Source organism: Stegodyphus dumicola, chromosome 6, assembly GCF_044657685.1.
Source record: "Stegodyphus dumicola isolate Sdum_Otavi_A_Nest chromosome 6, ASM4465768v1".
NCBI lineage: Eukaryota > Metazoa > Arthropoda > Arachnida > Araneae > Eresidae > Stegodyphus > Stegodyphus dumicola.
Window position 1 is genome coordinate 91,197,266 of NC_140773.1, and position 20,584 is coordinate 91,217,849.

At 35.1% G+C, this 20,584-nt stretch overlaps 1 protein-coding gene across 1 annotated transcript in view; it reads left to right on the plus strand.

The window, feature by feature from the left end:
* LOC118202627 (uncharacterized) overlaps positions 1 to 20,584 on the plus strand; it is a 393,249-nt gene that overhangs the window by 28,077 nt on the left and 344,588 nt on the right. The window contains exon 2 of the mRNA XM_085818671.1: positions 13,723 to 13,832. The gene's annotated coding sequence lies outside the window, so the exon portion shown is untranslated. The remainder of the gene's footprint in view (positions 1 to 13,722; positions 13,833 to 20,584) is intronic.

Here is a 20,584-nt window from a genome sequence, read left to right on the forward strand (position 1 = left end):
GTGCTAGATATTTTTAGTACTTTTTGCTTCTCGAAATAACTGGAAGGCATATGAGGGCAGAATTACGGTTACAGCTGCATATGAAATCAATTACAGTTATTCAGTTACAGTACCTATTACAGTGATACAGGTACCAGACCAAAATATGGCGACTTTTGGCGATTTTAACCAAATTTGACGACAAAAACTACTTGCCGAAACCGTTGCCAGCTTGGCGATATCTCAGCAAACTTGCGAGATAGCCATTTACTCAATGTTAAGTAGACTTGCCCCTGTATTTATTGTTACGGCAGAACATTCTCCATCCAGATTTTCATGTTGCGTTATATAGAAAAATACAACAGTTTACAACAGTTTCACATATAATTGTGCTAAAATCATCTATAAGAGGCTTTGCTGCGTTTATTATTAGTAGATAGTTATGATTGGTTAATTACACGCTGATCAAAAAGTAATTTTTTAATGCATTAGTTCTAATTTCTTGTTGATTCATATATGTACTGCGTTAAGATGAAATATTTTTGAAGTTATCTTTGAGTTCAATAGCTAAATAAAATTGCATTAGTTTAACTTCTAATGCGAAGTTGTTGTTTCATATAGTATATATTCCGTTAAGATGTAAATTTTTTTGAAGTAACCTTTGAGTTTAATAGATAAATAAAATTGTGATTAATGTTAATTTAAATAGGTTAAAAATGATCTTAATATCATCGTTCAAAGACATTTTCACTCAAAATTCGGTAAAGAACCGCCGCATTGTCACAGCATCGAATGGTGAGGGAAGTAGTTTCAGGATACGGGCTGCCTTGTGTAAGAAAATAACCTAGGACGAATAGCAGTCAAAACCGAAGTGATTGAAAAAAAACTGAAACTTTTTTTACAAACTCCCACAAAATCAGCGCGCTGTGTGAGATTTGAATTCAGTGTACCCTATGTAACGGTGTGGTGTGTGTTACGGAAACGTATACAGTACCGGTCATACATCTTTCAGATGGTGCAGCCGTTAAAGCCTTGCAACAAACCGTTGCGTAAAGCTTTCTGTGAGAATTTGATAATCTGCAGGTAGATGGTTTCGCGAACAGACTTGTGTTTACGGATGAGGCATTTTACACTTTTCTGGTTAGGTTATTTAATTACGGCAAAGCCCCGAGGGCTATCTGCCTAAGTGGAGGACTTTCAAAGGGAAACTGCCTCGTATACACGTTACACATGGGGAAAACCACAAAAACACCCATGCAGCCAGCCCGTTCGCGGAATTTGACGACAAAAACTACTTGCCGAAACCGTTGCCAGCTTGGCGATATCTCAGCAAACTTGCGAGATAGCCATTTACTCAATGTTAAGTAGACTTGCCCCTGTATTTATTGTTACGGCAGAACATTCTCCATCCAGATTCTCCATCCAGATACCATCCAGATACCATCCAGATTCTCCATCTCGCACCGAACTACCAGTGTTCAGCCACTTTACCGCTCGGCCGCTGGTGGGCCCACACACTTTTCTGACAGTTAATCGCCATAATTACGATTTTGGAGCATGGAAAATCCACATGGTGTAATGGAACATGAGCGTGATTCTCCAAATCTGAACGTTTTCTGCGCCATTTCCAACAGTTGTGTTCCTGGTCCTGTTTTCCTCGTGGAAGAATCGATTGACGAGTGTCTTAATCAAGATACGCTAACAGAGTGGTTGTTTCCTCAATTTGAGGAAGAGGTTACCGGCTTCATTCTGCTACAAGACAGTGCTTCACTACATTGGCATAAAAAAGTGCGCCAGTATCAGAACAATAATCTACTCCATCACTAGATTCACTGTGATGAGTCAAATGATATGCCAATTGCTTTGTTGGCCACTGAGATCTCCAGATCTAACCCCTATGAGTTTTCTTATGGGGTTTTGTTAAAGAAAAGTGTTTGTATGTCCATTTCTCCAGGATTTACAGCACCGTACGCAGCAGATAACTGGGAGGATATAGAAATGTTATTTGGAGGGGCACATATAGAACGTGTATTGTATACTATTGTTTGACTGTAATTTTATTTATCAAATTAAACTAATTACAGCGTTCACAAGCTGCCTTCTTTTTGTCCCACTTGATATGAAGTACCCTGTCCAATCCGTAGCTTTACTGTGTATATTCCACTTATTTTGTAGTTCCTCACAAATTACATTCTTAGTGCACTTTTAAATTCATTCTCAAACGTGCTGAGGCAGCTTATCGAAGACTTCAGAAGTATGTTTATTTTTGTGAGAAAAATTTAAATTCCCCGGGTAATAGCACATATAATATTCTGCTGTTTCTTTTGCCCAGCATAAGAAGGTATGCCTTTATTTTATTTTTTCTTTAATGAATACGAACATATCTGCACTTTCAAGAATTTATTTTAAGAATGCTTTGGAATTTATCGTATTATTTTTTCCTTTCATTTTTATTAATGCTGTCAGCTTTTTGGCATGTCCTTAGGGTTGCGTGATTTTATCCAAAATAGAAATGTCATGCATTTCTTGGGAAGAAGAGGGGGGAAGGAAGCTGGGACATTTTATTCTTCTTTCCTTCAGGTTATTCTATTTAAAGTTTCTCCCTTCATCCCAGGCGTTTTGTAATACACTATCTATTGAAAATATGCAAGAATGAATATTTTCTTCCTTTTGTTGCCTTTCTTCTTGCATCGCGCGGACATGGCTATTATTTCGCTATTATGATAACTGCAGATACAGTCGATGTAAAAATAGTATAATAGAATCCACAGTGAATGTTTTTGAATAGCATTTTTCCGAGAGATTATGATAAATATTTTCACTAGTTAAAACTAGAAATAAACAACTGTGCGTGCTCAAAAGAGTATATTTTTTGTTTTGGTATACATAAAAAACTGATTTTGTTAGACTGATTAACAGTAAAGCTCATTGAAGGTTATTTACCTATAAAGAGTAATACCTGCGTGGGAGGTTCGAATCCCGCGAACGGGCTGGCTGCATGGGCCTTTTTCGTGGTTTTCCCCATGTGTAACGTGTATACAAGCCAGTTTCCCTTAGAATGTCCTCCACGAAGGCATCCCTCCCCTTAGGCAGATAGACCTAGTGTGCTTTGCCATAATTAAATAAACCAAACCAAACCAACCAATACCTCCGTGGAGAACTCTCTGTGCAAACTGGATCGAATTCACCTTACACATGGGAAAAAACATGAAAATGCCCATATATTCGGCCTGCTTTCGTTGTGACCATCCAGACCACTGAGAAACAGGAATTAAAGCCTATTTTCAGTGGTCTGATCTGCCTGCTGCTGGTTGGCGTATGTAGGTAATAAATGAAATTTTGTTGAACTTTCACTTCACAGTGCTTATGTGCAGCAATGTCGCGCCACCATCTCATGTACATTTACTTAATTTATTGTGAAAACCTTAATATTTTCATGTTATTAGTAAGTCATGTGTTATTTATATTGGGAATCGCAGTAATACATTTGGTTTGGACATTTTAAAATTATTTTAATGTTTAGTAAAAAGGGAGAATAACTAATTTTTAAAAATTTTCTTTTTCAGTATCCTCTTAAGATGTGAAATGTCAATAAATTCTACTAACCATGATAATTGATTGACATGTAAAGTGTTCTGAATAAAGCCACTTATTAAAAAATTCTGCATAATTTTTTGACTTCAGTTAGCTTTAAATTCATCGAAAAGCATTGTAAAAACGTGGTTTCCTTTTCCAATAGAGCCTTAGTTCTTTTTTTCTTTTTTTTTCTAAACCAAAATCACGGAACCCATATTATTGACAAGTTGATTGGTATTTAACAGTAAAGCAAGTAAAGTTATGTAAATTTTCCCCTAAACTGATAAAATAGTTCACTATTGTGTTAAATTAAACATAGATTCTATGTATAAAAACTTAAAAATATTCACTGAATAAGTATAATTCATTTGTTAAAAACCGCAATATTTCACTTCATTGAAAAGATAAAAGTGTTGTGATTTAGATAAAAGCAGAAATCCAAGTTACTTAGGCCTATCGTGTTATGGCTTTTTTAATGTTTGTTCACTTCTTTAGCTGCTTTTACCTTATTGAGGATATTTTACAATAATTTTGAAGATGCGTGTAAAATTCTTACCAATTCCTTTAGTTTCTTTAATATATTAATTTTATTGATTTTTCTATTTACGTATTCTGTATGTTTACATGGAGCAATGAAACTGCATGTCAATATATTTCTTAAAATTTATAAACTTTGTCGTACTGACAAATTAATTATCGTTGTATTTACATTCATATTTTAGTCTTCCGTTATTATATTGTAGTGATGAAAGAGTAACCGAATAAGGCCAATAAAGTTTTGGAAACTTAAAAAACCTGAACGAACTTGATCTCTGTCGTCTTCAGATTTGTTCCCAGATTTGCTATGTCATTAGAATGTTCTCAGGAGGTGTTTTATATGAAATTAACAAGTATTTCTTGTGATTCGTCCTGAATAATCTATATTTAATTGTCAGTTTGAAAAAATGAATTATGTTCATTCGATATGAAGCAGTAGGTCTCCAAATGAAAGACATAAGTTAGGTAAGGCCAAAGAAACCGAGAAAAGCTTGTTAGGATTTTTGGGGCTTTATCCATATGCAACTTGGATACAAGCCAGTTCTCCTTAGAAAATCCTCCACGAAAGCATTTTTACCCTTACACGCAGATAGCTTTCCCGTAATCAGTAACTGTGAATGGTATTGCTTCCGCCTTCTTAGCATGCCTTCGTGGTGTAGCGGTCAGCAGGCTTGATGCGAATTCGAGAGGTCCGTGGTTAGAGTGCCGGCGAGGGCATTGCTCATTTTTCATCTCTCCTACTTCGAAATAACATAATGTCACTACAGTGGCGCCCGAACTAAAAGTGTGGTGGGTGATGATTCTCTACCCCTAGGATATTGCGATTGGGTTTCCTAAAAACCCAGTCTCCCTTTAAAAGGGGGAGTATATAAGGTATTTCTCCTGCCTTTTTAGCATGCCTTCAGGGTGTAGCGTTCAGCACGCTCAACGTGAATTCGAGAGGTCCGTGGTTCGAGTTCCGGCGAGGGCGTCGCTCATTTTTCATCTCTCCCGCTTCGAACTAATGTCTCTGCAACTTAACAATCGAAAAATAGTAGTGCAACAAAGACCATTTTGATAATTTTACTTCCTCGGTAAAGAGAATTGCGCATCAAATTTTGTAGCGAGTAAAGCCCCCTTTTTTTTTCAAGTGCGTGTGTGTATGTGTTAGTTTAGAGTTGTTGCGAGAAAATATTTGTTACAGAAGACTTCACCTGAACAAGGATAGGATCTGGCTACTGAAATACAGTAACGCTTTAAACTGTAAATGTTATTGTTAAGTTAGAATACAGCGCCACCTATTGGATAAGTAGAGAAACTGGCACTTAGCCATCTGGATTCGGCTAAGCAACATGCCAGAGCATGTATTAGATCTGAATAGTTAATTACTGTAAATAAATTAGTTAGTTCTTTTGCTATACAGTCCACTTATTAGTTTAGAATCATAGTACAGCTATAAAGAAACATTATACCTTCTTCGTGTAACATTTTACTCATAATGTAGACATTTATATTTGTACGTAATTGTACAAAAGTGAGTTACTCTGTAGGGATATATACCAAAGTTTTAAAATAGGATTTGCTATGTCCGGTTTACATTTGATCAATTTAATTATGAAAGTAATATACTATAGTAGTAGCTAATGTATCTTCTTCTTTCGTAAGAATTTCATATGCACATATCTAGAACGTTTAGAAACGTTAGATACGTTTAGAAAGAAATAAGCAATATTGTGTTAATATTCTGGAAAACTGAAGATAATAATAATATAGAAATTTGTTTTTAAATTTGTTTTGCTTGTTCGATTTTTATTATGTATCAGCCTTGTAGTTTAAAAATAGCATCTTAGTAGTTGATGTACTTTCTTGAGTAAGATTTTCATATATCTGAAAATGTTTAATATCCTTTAAAAACAATATTTCAGCATTGTGTAAATATTCTAGTAAACGGAAATCTCTACAAATTGATTTTTATATAATCAGAAAGTTTAGAATTTTTCATTTTGATAATGAAGAACAGTTTTTCTTAACGGATTATTATGTCAATATTAAAAAAATGTGAAGTCTACGAGCTTCTGTTCAATAGGAACCCACGTTTACCGATATGAAGCACCATGAATTCTCAATGTGTGTGATTATAAATCAGCTTTTCTTGTGAATTTTATTTTAGTGAACATTTTGCAACAAAAGATTTGGGCGGGAGGGCAAGTTTTTCTAATTCCTTCGGTTTACAATTTTAAATATTTTTTGTAGAAGACCATTTGCATGAAAAAGATCTTTTTTAATGTTTTTCTTTTATTTTAGTAGCTTCTTGTATCTAATCACAATAAAAGCGCATGTTTTGCTGTAATTTAAATAATGTAGCATCCGCTGTACTGTCTTACAAAACTGGGATAGGGCATTATTGTCAATTAAAGTTCACATGTCTGAGACCGATGCCTTATGGTTCTTCATGGACATGTCTAAAAATGAAAAAAGAGGTAAATAAGATAGGCTTAAATTGTAACTACTTGTTGAATTAAGCAAATCTATAAAACTGATACTTACGCAGTAATCGAACAAATTTATGTACATAGGATGCAAAGAATTATCGCCCGTCCTCATGCGTGCTGTCGTAGTATAACTGGGAATAACTTGATCAAATAACTTGATGTAAAGTAATTCATATACAGTCAAGTCTTTAATCCGGACGTCCATAATCCGGAATGATCTATAACCTCAAAGCTACAAACTTTCTGCGCATGCGTCAACGCATAATGCGTTCACGCATGCGCATAATACATTTACGCATGCGCTTTTATGTATAACGGACGGTATAAGATAGGCTAAAATTATCTAATTATCTATTTCAGTAAATGTTGCAGATTGTGTTGTTCCTTAATCTTCGAATTGGATCCGGCTTATTATTTTTTGCAGACTGTAAGAGCAATTTTATAAAAGTAAGCTTGAACTTTCGATTATGTCAAATAGAATTTCCGATGCTGGATCTCCCAAAGGATCTAGAAAACGAAAGTATGCTTCGATGTCCATCAAACAAAAAACGAATTGCTACAAAAAATGGATAAAGGAATATCCTTTGTTTATCTAACCGTTCCGAAATCTGTTTATCAATTTCACGCTGCTCTGCGCGGGGGGGGGACGTCGGGGCGCGCAATGAACTGGAAGTTGATTTGTCAGCATTATCGTTATCTTCAGGGCAGATGTTTTTATTTTATTCGGCTTATAATTCCTGACTAAATGTAGTATTTAATCTCGATGTACTCCGTCTTTGATATGATTTAAATCAAATTCCTCGTCATTATAAATATCACGAATACAAATCAAATAGTTTTCTGGTTGCAATTTTCTAATTTCGGCTATGCGTAAGGTATGCTTTACGCATGCGCACGTTGAAAGAAATGTTTAATAAAGTAAACAAATAAATATTAAGCTTCTTTTTTTTGTAAATTTTGATACCCTTTAGATCATAATTGCTCATTATTTTATAAATTACGGTTTCATATTTTTAATTTTATAATTTCTGCATGTCATCTTACCAGATTTAAACTGATTATCTATAATCCGGAAAAATCGATAATCCGGAATCGCCGAAGTCCCGACGAGTCCGGATTAAAGACTTTTGACTGTATAATATGAATGAAATATAATACTGTTAAGTGAACCTAGTGCCAGAGTGTCGCTATGTTAAACAAAAAAATTTACAAACATATAAGAGTAAAGAAACTGAGATCACTGTGCCGAGTAACAGAGTGGATATATATAAATATAGTATTTATATAGGTTTGGTGCGGCCGATTGCAACCAAAATACGAGGTGCACATCTACATGTTATAGCAGTCCTATATACAAAATTTCAACGTTCTGAGGCTACTCGTTTTATAGTTATGCGTACACATACGTTCGTACAGACGCCACGAAAAATTCTCTTCAGAATTAATTTTAAAGCAGTTTTATAATTTTTTTGAAGGAAAAGAGTATTTTATTCTGTCCTTACGTACAGATATCACGCAAAAACATCGTTAAATTACATTCGATAGCGGTCAAAATGGATATTTTCTTTGAAATATGTATGCTGCCTGAAACTTTTCGCGATTACAATGCTTCCTTTTTACTTCGTACAAGGAAGTAAAAACATGTTAATTGTTTGAGAATACCAGCATCATCTCTTGAAGTCCGGCTTCTTATTGGGGGGGGGGCATGCAATTTGAAAACTTCAAATTGAAATCGTTAGCTTGCTTCGAAATGTTTTAAAAAGTTAAAAAATATTTTTAAAATTAAAAGCGATAATAAGATAAAAGAAACTGCAATGAAATCCGAAGCAATTATAAGTTAAATAGTTATCATAGGCCCCTTAATTTAAGAACTAGTCCTCTAGAAATTAAAGGTATAGAAGAACAATTTCCACTGTTTTCGTGAAGTCCAGACTGCTGTTCTCTGCTTTTATTCGCTTTATTTATGCATGTAATTTTTAATGTTTATTTATACATTTTACCTTTAATGTTCTAGTTAACGTACTTCTGTAAGCCCCGTGTTGTACATATGTGGTGCACGGGGAGTCTGTATGTTCTCAAAGGAGAAAAAAAGAAAAAAAAGTCTGGACTGATACCCACCGAACTGTGGGTTCAGTAGTCGTGCGTCGTAGTCCCACCAGTAGTGGGTCGCGAGACAGTTTTTAGTGCGTCATGAAATATCCTGAACTTTTTTGTTACAAAATTTTATATACTTTTATTTAAAATGGTTAATTTTCTAGTTTTTATTTATTTGTCAACTAATTATACCGACTTTTTTGTAGTAGTTTATTTTATTTTTTTTTTCCTGTCGCTTCAGTATTTGTCTCTTTTCCTAAGAGAAACGTACGAGTAGTGATAAGTCGCAAACGTACGCAATGTGTGAAACGTACGCGATGAGCAGTGGGTCGCGGTGCAGCAAAGTTTGGGAAACACTGATAGAAAACATAAAATCTTATATTTAAAAACGAGCTATTCGATATGGTAAAATACGGAAATCGTTGATATCATATCGTTTAATTGTATATTACGTCACATGAAAGTTTATGCATTGAATTAATTAAAAAAATACGCAGATTATTACAGATTATTTGCGTGTGATGCGTACCCAACCGATTTGTTTAAATGATTTGAAATACAAATTTGTCACCTGATAACCTATACTACGATAAAAGGAATGAAATATCAATCAAAAATATTATATTGCGCCATACTGATAATAAAAAATATCATAGTCGTATTAAGTCAATAATTAGTGCTCTCTCTCATATTGGAAACTCATTTTTGGTGTTGTTTTTTGAAGGCAGATGTAATTGAAGAGATGCGTGGCATGCAACGCCGAAGTCAGTTTCAGCAAACAGGCGTTTTCGCGAAGGGTTTCGTTTTTGTACTAAGAAAGTTGGCTGAACCTTCCATCTTATCGCAGCTGAAACTCACACACATGTTTCCACTGTGCAAAAGATTGGAGAAAAAGGATTGAAGAAGGGAATGTAAATAATCTCAAATTATACTGATGCATCTAGATGGACGTCAGCACGCTTGTATCAATATATCCAAAGGCAGGCTGCGGTAGGCCCTCGTGACTTTCGACATTATGCTAAATGCCATATTTACTGTGGATGTTTCAATATAAGCAAAAGCAATTTTAGAAGAAAGCGACTTGCTTTGCAAAGGTTGCTATTGACACAAGGTATTGGCGTCATCGATTGCAATGATGGCAGGAGACAGCCTTTTGGACAGTTGATCTGTAGGCGACGTGGAGGCAGATCCTGCCCTGTTGCGACGATTGCATATCATGCTGCTGAACAATGTAGCATCATAGTTTGGGGCACCATTGTCATGGATGGTCATTTGTGTGATTTGTCCCACACTCAATAGGAGCAGCAAGAATTGCGAGGATGGTTGAAAGCGTATGACCATCCATCCCTTAGGATATTATCCGTAAACTGATTTTATCCGTATCTTGGCCTCTTGTAGCCGCAAGAGATGGTCCTACTTCCTATTGATCCCCCTATACATTTGATCATTGCATTCATCTTTTTGAAGTTAAAATCACTTATTCATTTAGGCATTCCTTATTAATTTGTCAGTTTTTTTTATCATATTCACTTCTTTCATGGTGTTACATTTTCTTTGTCAGTACTTACTTAGAAATTAAAGAAATGATGCAGTTGTTTATTACTTTATATATTCGAAATATAAAAGTGGCATTTAGAAACTTGAAAATAAATGTGATTTAAGAAGCTTTTTTTAAATCACTTTTTTCTTGAAGACGTTTCAAGAATTGTTTGGTTAATTTATTAATCGTGACAAAAGACTGGAGAGGAATGCATTGTGACAGTGGTCTCAGACATGCTACCCGTGTATACATTTCAGTTATGTATTTTCAGGAACGTTGCACCAGAATATCCATAAATAGAGTTAATTAATTTACAGTGTTCATATGAATCTTATTCAAAAATTTGAAGATATAGATTTTATTCACTTTATTCGTATTTTTGTCAAAACATATATCAGCTCAGTTACAAATTTTTGCACTGACAATAATTGCTTTGTTTGGGAATGCATTTATATGTGAAAAGCGTTTTTTTCACAGCTGAAAATTAAAAAGAATCGACTGACCACATTTTTTAATTATTTCTCTGCAGGATTACAAACTTTATCAGAAGCAAAACGCCATGATGTGTCAAGTTGTAGTAAGAAATAAAGAAGTTTGTAATTATTTACGTACAAACATACGTCTTTTTACTATGCGTCAAAGAAATATTTAACAAATATGAGAAAGAGATTAGGCTGCCATTGTATATTTTCAAGTTTTTGGACAGTTTTCTTTTGAAATTGTTGCCATCAAATATTATCGCCATGCATTATAGTATTTAAAGAAACTAAGAATTTGTGAATGTAATGCATGTAACGATATTTTTAAATCAATTGATTACATTAAATTCTAATCATATTCCTTAATAATGTGTTAGCGATTCTTTACCTAAATTGCATCCCTGTTCCTAAATTTTGGCGAAAACCTTTCTTTATTATAAATTATATTAACCTGTTGGCGCCCGCCAAATCGCCAAACTCACAAATCTGCCATATTACATAATGTCATTAAGACAACGGTACCTAGATTCATCAAGTTTTGAATAACATAGTCCTCCAATTGAACATGGGCACTTGGAAGCCCGAATTTGGAATTTGTTTTATTGTCTGTATCATATTTTATAAAACCTTAATGAATTTTCGATTAAAAAACTCAACAATTTCAAAGCGAGCTGTGACAATACTGTAGGAAATGAAACATTTTTTTATCTCCAATGCGCGAGATTGTCTATCGGAAATTCTAGAGATATACTGTTTTTAAATATTTTTAGCGCAATGTGGCGTTAGCCCAAACGTTCTCGAAACGTATATGTGTCTGTAAATTAAAAAAAAAAAGAAAGAAAACCTATTTGGGCGTTATATAAAATCTGAAATCTTTCAGATTTTTTTCTTTTGTTTTTTATTTTTAGTTTAAATTAAAATAAATTATTTAATGATTAATTAAACAGGTCAGAACTATTTTAAATGAATTTGAGTCTGAAAATTTAATGTTTAGCGATCAATAATTTTGAATAATGAAAGTGAAACCAACAGAAACGTCTTGCAAGTACCAAACTTTGGGTTAATATTAATTTGGCCTTTTTGTACCCTTTTGTGATATTATTATTTATGTATGTTTTGATAAATTTTTAATAAGCAAAATTTGAAATTTATTATCCCAAAGAGGCAATTTGCCCAGAATCCACTCGAATATGAGCATCTGGAAGCCCAAATTTGGAATTTGTTTTATTACGTATTTCATATTTTGTAAAGTATTTATGAATTTCTAATTAAGATACTCAACGATTTCAAAGCAAGCAATGTCAACACTGTGTGAACAAAAAATATTTTTATCTCCAGCGCGCGAGACTGTGTATCAGAAATTCTAAAGATATGCTCTTTTTAAACTATTTTGTGATATTGCTGTTGAATTGAATTTTATGGTTCAGTGCGAAGAACGGAACCATAAAGTGCGAAGAACTGAACCATAAAGTTAATTGCGAAGAACATGATATTTAATAAATAAAGGTAACACACAAAACATTAAAAAAAAGCCTCTTTGGGCATGATATAAAAATGTGAAAACTTTCAGATTTTTTAAAAAATATTTTTGTTTTGCTAAAGAAATGGAACCCTTCAGATGTTTTCAGATGATGCATTTGGCCTGCACACAATTTGAGACCACTATGAGATACAGCTTCACTGCCAACGTTTTAAGTGAAACTGACTTAAGCCATATCATTTGGGTGTTTTTTTGATGTTATTCGTGATTATTAACGATGTTCTTTCTAATTCCCCCATCCCAAAATAGTGTGTTCATAGGCTGTAAAATGCATAAAAGCAGTGCCATATGATATTTTCGATGTCGAAGACATCTTTATTTAGCCGAGATTTTCCAAATCTATTAACCTGCTATCTTATGTAACATTACGCTGTCATACCATTTATTATCTGTGTGATTCGGAAAATGTTATCATTAATGAAAGATATAAGCTGTTAAGTTTATTTTTCGCGGGCTGGCTGTTAACCAATTTCCAGAATGCTGCCATCGGACATGATGCAAAATCATTAATTTATCTTTAAGGCGAGTAAGACCAAATTAACCTTCCAAATATTGGTTTTTCAGTTTTGATTATCAAAAACATGTAAGCATTGCTGATCGCAATATCAATATATATATATCATATTTAGGTTTAGAGTACCAAACACTTGTAAATTAAGATAGAAAAGATGTATATTAAAAGTTTCTTTTTAAAACAGTTTTCAAGCGATGTTTTTTAAATAGCTTTTAATCGAGATTTCTCACTACTTTTTGTAATTATTACACTGTGCCAACGGTGATTATGCGTAGGCATTCCTTTCCAGAATTACGTCTATTAGCAGCAAAAGTACTTTTCAGAGGTCTGAATTCGAAGAAGCATTTACGTGAGCATATCCTCTAAAAAATCGGTTTGTAACATCTTCGAAAACTGAAGAGGCGAAACAGTTGTATGTTTCAAAGAAGTTATTTTTCGTTGAAATGAATTGCTGACATTTTCAATAGTTAATACACATGTTCACTGATATACGTACAGAGCTTCGAAAAATTGTCAAATTCCATTTTACAAAATTGAAACGGTAATTTATTAAATAACTGAAGAAGCAAGGATCCTTAAATGACAAAATAAAAAGAAACGTAAGTTTTTAAATCTTATTGATAAAAAGATTTTTTTTCTTTTTTTTTCGTGGTTATGAAATGTAACAACTCTTCGTATTGGTTCGCCCATGCCTCCTCCCGACCTGTGTAGAAGCTTGGAATTTTATTATCATGAATGTAACCTGTGTTATGACTTATTATTAAATAGATACGTATCTGACTAAATTTTTTGTTATATGAATTTTTTGATAAAAAATGAATGGATCGCATTAAATTCTTATTTTTCTTTTTTCTAATTATCTGTATTAAAAATTTTGGTGTTGCGTTACATTTGGGCTAATACGGTAATATCATAATTAAGTGTTGTGTACTGTACCTTTGATTTGGAATTACTTTTATGTTAGTAAACTGATGCATTATTATTCAACTTAGGTTTCTTTGTTTGGCCGTGGAGTTGAAGAGAGAATCTTTATTTCTGTGTAAACTCACAGTAATTTACGGTGATTTTCGAGATGAATCTTGCAAGCATAGCTGAACGAACGGTAAGTGTTTTTTTTTACATACTTAAGCGTATTTCATTTTAAATGATTATTATACTTTTTTAATAATACCCTAAATTTCCGATATCTCAAAATATGTACCTCCTTTTTCCTCAAATTTTAAATTAATCACGCGGCAGTTGTCCAGGTGGGAAGCGGCATTGTTTTTCATAGCCACTGCGTGCTTTGACTAAAAAAAATCTGACAGCTTTCAGATTTTACATTACGTCCAAAGGGACTTTTTTTTAACCTTTTGCGTGTTACCTTTATTTATTAAATATCATGTTCTTTGTACTTAAACCATAAAATTCAATTCAACAGCAATATCGCAAAATAATTTTAAAATGAGCATATCTTAAGAATTTCCGATACACAGTCTCGCCCGCTGGAGATAAAAATGTTTTTTCTCGTACAGTTTTGCCATTCCTCGCTTTGAAATCGTTGAGTTTGTTAATCAAAAATACGTTGAAGTGTTACGAAATATGAAATCGATAATAAAACAAATTTCAAATTCCAAATTCGGGCTTCCAGATGTCTATATTTGGTGGAAGATTACATTATTCAAAATTTGATGGCTCTAGGTAATTTGTTTTATCACAATGCGAGAAACATGCATACATTTATGCAGATTCTTCCTTATTTAATTTCTTTAAATATAACGCAGGGCGCTAATATTTGATGGCAACAATTTGAAAAGTGAACCGACATTTAAAGTTTTTAACGCAAAATGCCAAAATAAAATTAATAGCTCTTTGGGCTAAAAACCATTTGATATTGGTTTACATAGTATACAGTAAAAAGCAAGCCCCGGGGAGGGACTGCATATTTCAGTGGAACGTAAATTTTATAAATTATCTCACCGATTTACACATTTTGAAATAACTCTCTTTTAACATAAAATGGCTGTTAGAAACAATAGTGATACGCTACTCACCGATTGACTGGTTATATGCAGTAATAGCATTATCCAAACAAACTATTGTGCAGATGAAATCTATTTGCGAGACAACCTATGTTAAGGTATTTAGTGGTGTATGCTGTCGTTTAATCGGATGATTAAAGTAATTTATTTTCCAGAGGTTCTAGCCATTTGTTATTCAGGATGTGGCCAGGGTACTTTCTCTAAAGCAGTAATTATTCTCTTAAATATTTATGGCCAACTAAGTGCAACTCCTCTGTATTTGATAATTATTTCAGAGATATTGTTAGTTTGAATCTTGCTTGGTAGTTGTAACAGTTGTTTAGATGTTTAGATTTTAATTTTTTAATAAGTTGTAAATTTAAAAAATCTCTCTGAATACCTACGTGAATTACATGTGCATACTTTAAAGAATTAGTTTCTTCAGCTTATCCGAGCGCATCTAACAAGTAATGAACAATGATAGTGAGTGTTGCTGTTGACTCTGATATGGTGGTGGGTAAGGGAGAACGAGGCTTGGTTTGAACACTTGACTGGACATTGATGATTGTGACCATAGTGTTTTGGCAACCCGAAGCCCTTAAAATCTATGAATGTGAAATTCTGTAAAGACACTGATGTCATCTGGTCAGGCAACAGGCATCTGGTCCTCAAATTCTGTTCTCCATATCTTTCGGTCAATATTCGATTAAAGACAAATAAAAGTTGGTCTGTCTGTATTGATTTCCATGTTTGTGGCCAATGGCAAATGCATTTCTGATCAATTCATGAAGCTATTCTGCTGGTTGTAGACGAGGACATACACAAGCAACATATCAATCTTTATCCTTTAAAATATCATCTGTTACATTGAGGAATATAAATGGAATTTTTTTGTTTACTTTTATGCAACTGATGTCGTGATATGTTATAGACTTAACAGTACAAAGTATAAAACGTTTCATCACAAAATACGACTTTTTTCGCAAATGTAAGTAAGTAAGTTCTTGGCTGCCCCTCCTCGTGAACTAAATCACATTACGGGTCTACTCCCCCTTTTGGGCACTTCGTGGAGGTTCGACCTCCACTATTACCCTACCAGGGGAACAGCGCGCCACCTGGATACAACACCAGGCAGCACTGGTCGTCATCTGCTCCTGCCAGTCGCATGAGCGAGCCCGTCGCAGTGGGCCGTTACCCAGCAAACCGGGGGAAACAAGCCCCCCCCGGCTACGGTTCCACACCGCTCAGAACATGCCAGACTCCGAGGCTGGCCAATAAGTGACCTTTCGTAGGGCCTTCAGAACCACCAAGTTCATAAATTTTATACCCCCGTGGCCGAGACTGCCTAGGTACAGATCCTAACCAGTAGCTTCGCAGAGTTCTCTACGTCGACCCCCGGGGGGACGCAAATGTAAGAAAGCATATAACTTGTATAACGGGTGAATATTCTTGATCACTTTCTTACCTGTCTGATTTGCATCTCGCTCGCAATGCGATAGATTTTCTGATCTGCAGGGTGAAATTTCAGTACGCCAGGTCATTTTTCGAGGCTCTGCTTCGTGTTTGAAACTATTTAATCTTATAAATGGCATTAATAAGGTGATTCGTCATAGTAAAAATGATATAAAAAATAACAGAAAAAAAGCAGTAAAGATGGAAACTACGAATTTTTAATTAATTCAAAAAGTGGAATGCACTGGAAATGTAATTTAAAGTTAAATAGTATTCTGCATTATTTTCTGTATGAAAACTGTAAGATCAGAAATCAAATTTACAAATTATAAATATTTCGTAAAGAAAAGTTCGGTAAGTAATAAATTTCACAAATGAAAAGTTTAAAAACCTTTTGCTGCTTTAATCTTGGGATTGTCTCTGTTCACTGCAGCAGGGTTTGCAAAGTTGTACTGTCTTGCCCAGATGATTTTTGCAGGTAAACTTAGAACACTCAGAACATTTTATGCTAGTGTAATTATTCTTCATTCTACCGCACTCAGCGCAGCGTCCTTTGATCTTTTTCGCTGGTGGTTCCTCGTCTCTTTCGGCCGTCTTGTCCGCTTCTGTTGTTATCAACCTTTTAATAATAGCTTTGGAATGCGACGATTCTGAAAATGTGGTTTCATCAAAGATGTAGCTAGATTTTAGCAGTGCAAAAAATATTGCCATTGTCCACCTCTTGGTTTTTCGGGCGACAGTGAAATTACTACAAAGTTGGTCTACGGTATCAACTCCGCCTTTAAATTTGTTATAATCCAGGATTATTTGAGGTTTATTCGTTTCCTGGTCAATTTTGTCATCATCGTGTAAAGTACTGAGCAGTATTACACACTTATTTTTTTTCGTTGCATATGAAACAATTGTCATATCCTTTTAAAAACCAAACAGTGAACTGCCGACTTCTCTTGTTTTTGATGGCTGGAATTCATTTGAATTTCCTTTTTATTTTTGTTCAGCGTGCCCACAAGTGTTATACCTTTGGTAAGAAGATATTGAGCTAGCGGGTAGCTTGTATACCAATTATCGGTCGTCAGGTTACGGTTGGAACCTTCGCACTCACCAATTAGCCTTTTGACAATGTCAATACTTGATTTAGAAGCCTCGTAAAGTCCTGGGGGTGTATTGCCACAGTAAATTTCAAGCTTCAATGTATAAAACGTTCGTGAGTCAACAACTGCAAAAATTTTCAGACCGTACTTTGTGGGCTTGTTGGGGATGAATTGAATAAAAGAGCATCTCCTGCAAAAGAGTTCCAACATCTCATCGATTGTGAGTTCGTCACCTGGTGTATAAAAGTTTTGACAGTTCTGATTGAAAGATTCAAAAAATTCCTTTAGTGCAGCAAGCTTATCAGTTTTTCTTCGCACATACCTTGTGCCTTTATTATCGAAAGTAATAGCAGCACACAGATTTCTGAATCGCTTGAGACCCATGACTCCTTGCAAAATTTCAATTCCAGTACCGTCTTTTGCCCATGCTTCCTCCACATTGAGTTTTGACATTTTTTTTGCACCCTAATAAGAATAAAATTCCTAAAAAGGCCAAAATTTCTGCTCTATTAGTATCATACATGCTTCTCTTTGAGATGTTTTGGAGATCATCTGCAGTACTGTTAAATTTGAGATAAATATTTGTATATTGTACGATAGCATCAATCAATTTGTATTTATGATTTTCTGGAAAGCAGAAAGCTCATCATTTATATCGTCACAAGTTTTGGCACTTGGGCATATATTTTTCATCAATATTTTTTAGGCGTTTTGGGGAATTTGCTCTTGAGGGGAACTTTATTCCACTTATAAGTTTCCTTTTCTTCTTTCAGAAACTTTCCTCCAACTTTCTTCTTTTTGTAAATTATTTTTACAAAAAAGTCCTCATATTTTAAAATCACTCATGTCATACATCACTAAAATCGTCATTTGTTGGGGAAACATCATTTGAGGAAGGAAAATGAGGATGTTTAGAAACATTTCCCTGTAATCTTCAAGGGGTACAATATTCTTTCTGTACATACTTGGAAAAGCGGCGTACTGCGTTCGCCTACGCGACATGTTCACAATAACTGCTTTCGGGAGGAAGACCAGGTGCATTGCACTCATGGAATGTTTCTAGGAGGGTAGAGGAAGGGAGGAAGCTCAGGAAGAGGTTGTTTAAAAATTACAGCCCAAAAGATGGCATTGGCGTACTCTGTACGCTGGCTCCTCCATTGCAGGGGTTTAAGGAGTATGCATTCAAATAAATGTATTGAGGGATTAAAGACTATTTTAGCAAATAACTTGATGAATTCTCAGAATATGTCGGAAGATGGAAGTTAGCAGTATGTAGAATTTAAGCTGAACGCTAAAATAGTGCTTAAGTTAGTTTCATTATTTATTTTATTTTTTTCTTTAATGAATTCAATCGTATAGACAAAATTACACTAATCCCAACTGTACACGCATACTAAATTGCGTGCCTGTCACTAAACTTGCGGGAGCAGTTTCATCTTCACTTATTCGGGTCTTTAGTTCAAGTACCTGCAAGAACCTGGACTTTAAAATGATGCTCTTTACAATGGAACGTTTGGCTTCTGAAGGAACAGTGATCCTCACTTTCATCGTTGTTTGATCGCGTAGTAACTGATTTAATAAAAAGGTCATGGAAAAGAACGTCCATTTTATACAAACCTTGCGTAGTATCTGGAGTCATTAGGTTAGATCAACGCAGGAATGTGAAAAATATGTAATGCTCTCGCCAGTATTCGAACCCCGGACCTCCGAATACGCGTAGAGCGTGCTTCCAGTTATATTATGAACGCACATGGAAAGGATTAGTGGATTATTCACTTATGGCAAAGCACACGAGGAATATCTACCTTAAGGGAGGGATGCCTTCGTGGAGGACTTTCTAAGGAAAAGTGGCTCGCATACACGTTACACATGGGGAAAACACGAAAACGCCCATGCAGCCAGCCCGTTCGCGGGGTTCGAACCTCGGACCGAACTACCAATGTTCAGCGTCTTTACCGCTCGGCCGCTGGTGGGCCCACATGGAAAGGATGGAGAAAGTATTATATATATTTTCCCTTTTAAAGGCGGAATAGGGATTAGAGAACCTAATCAGTAAATTCTGGTGGTGACAAATTATCGTCCACCACCTTTCAGTTCGTGCGGTCATTAGGTTATATCGATGCAGGAGTAAGAAAAATGTGCAGTGCCGTCACCGAGGTTCAAACTTCGGACCTCCTGAATATGCGTCGAGCGTGCTTCCAGTTACACCACGAAAGCATGCGGAAAGGAGGGAGAAAATACCTTATAACTTTATAAGGTATTTCTCCCGCCTTCTTAGCATGTCTTTGTGGTGTGGTGGTATGCATGCTGGGCGCGTATTTCAGAGGTTCGTGGTTCCATTCCCGTCGAAGGGGTTGCTCATTATTCATCACTTATTATTTTCCACTGCTTATTTTTCATCACAGGTTATTTTTAAAGAAGAAATGATGAAAAATGAGCAACGGCAATCCAACCACAGACCCCTGGAATACGGCGTGCAGACCACCACACCACGAAGGCATGCTAAGAAGGCGGGAGAAATACCTTATAACTTATTACTCAAAAATTTATAAGAAACATAAGATGATGAGAAATATCAGAAATTTCTTTTTGGTATTTTTTAAATACGTGCTTAGTTTTCACTCTGCAGACTACGAATCTGTGTTCAGTCATAGGGTTCAGTCTTATTTCATATCCGCTGGAATATAATATTGTAAGGGCGATGGTTGCTGCCGTTGTTTGCCGTAGATGTTGAATCAAATCTCTTTATTATAAGCAAGATTTTAGCGTTTTTGTGAAAAATAAACCACAGGATAAGGAATTACACTCAGATATTACTTTCCGGTGTTTGGTGAAATGGAGGCTTTCTAGAAACACAGATCTCATGTTTTCTCATGTGCAACATGAGGACGAGTCAGTTGCCTTTAGAAAATTCTCCATGAAGGCATCCCTTCCCTTAGGCAGGCAGTGCTTTTTATAATTGATATAACCCCTTTTTATTAACAACTTGAATTCATTAGCTGCTTATACCTAGCAAAATTTACTCTTAAATTAAAAATTAAGCCGTTAAGATGCTTTCAAAATTTCCCTTGAATGTGTGAAACATATTAGCAGTCGATATTAGTGAACTAAAAATGCAGTTTCCTTTGTTATTAACAGTCTTTCTAGCATGTTCCTTCCTCCGACGCTGAGTTGGGAAGACATATCCTATTACAGCTGACATTCTTGTTTATCTTTTTATTATGATATCTCGTACGTGATCATGCTTTGCCCCTAGGTGGTCCCTCCCCAGGGGACTTGTTTATTAGGGCTCCGTTGCGTGTTATATGAGA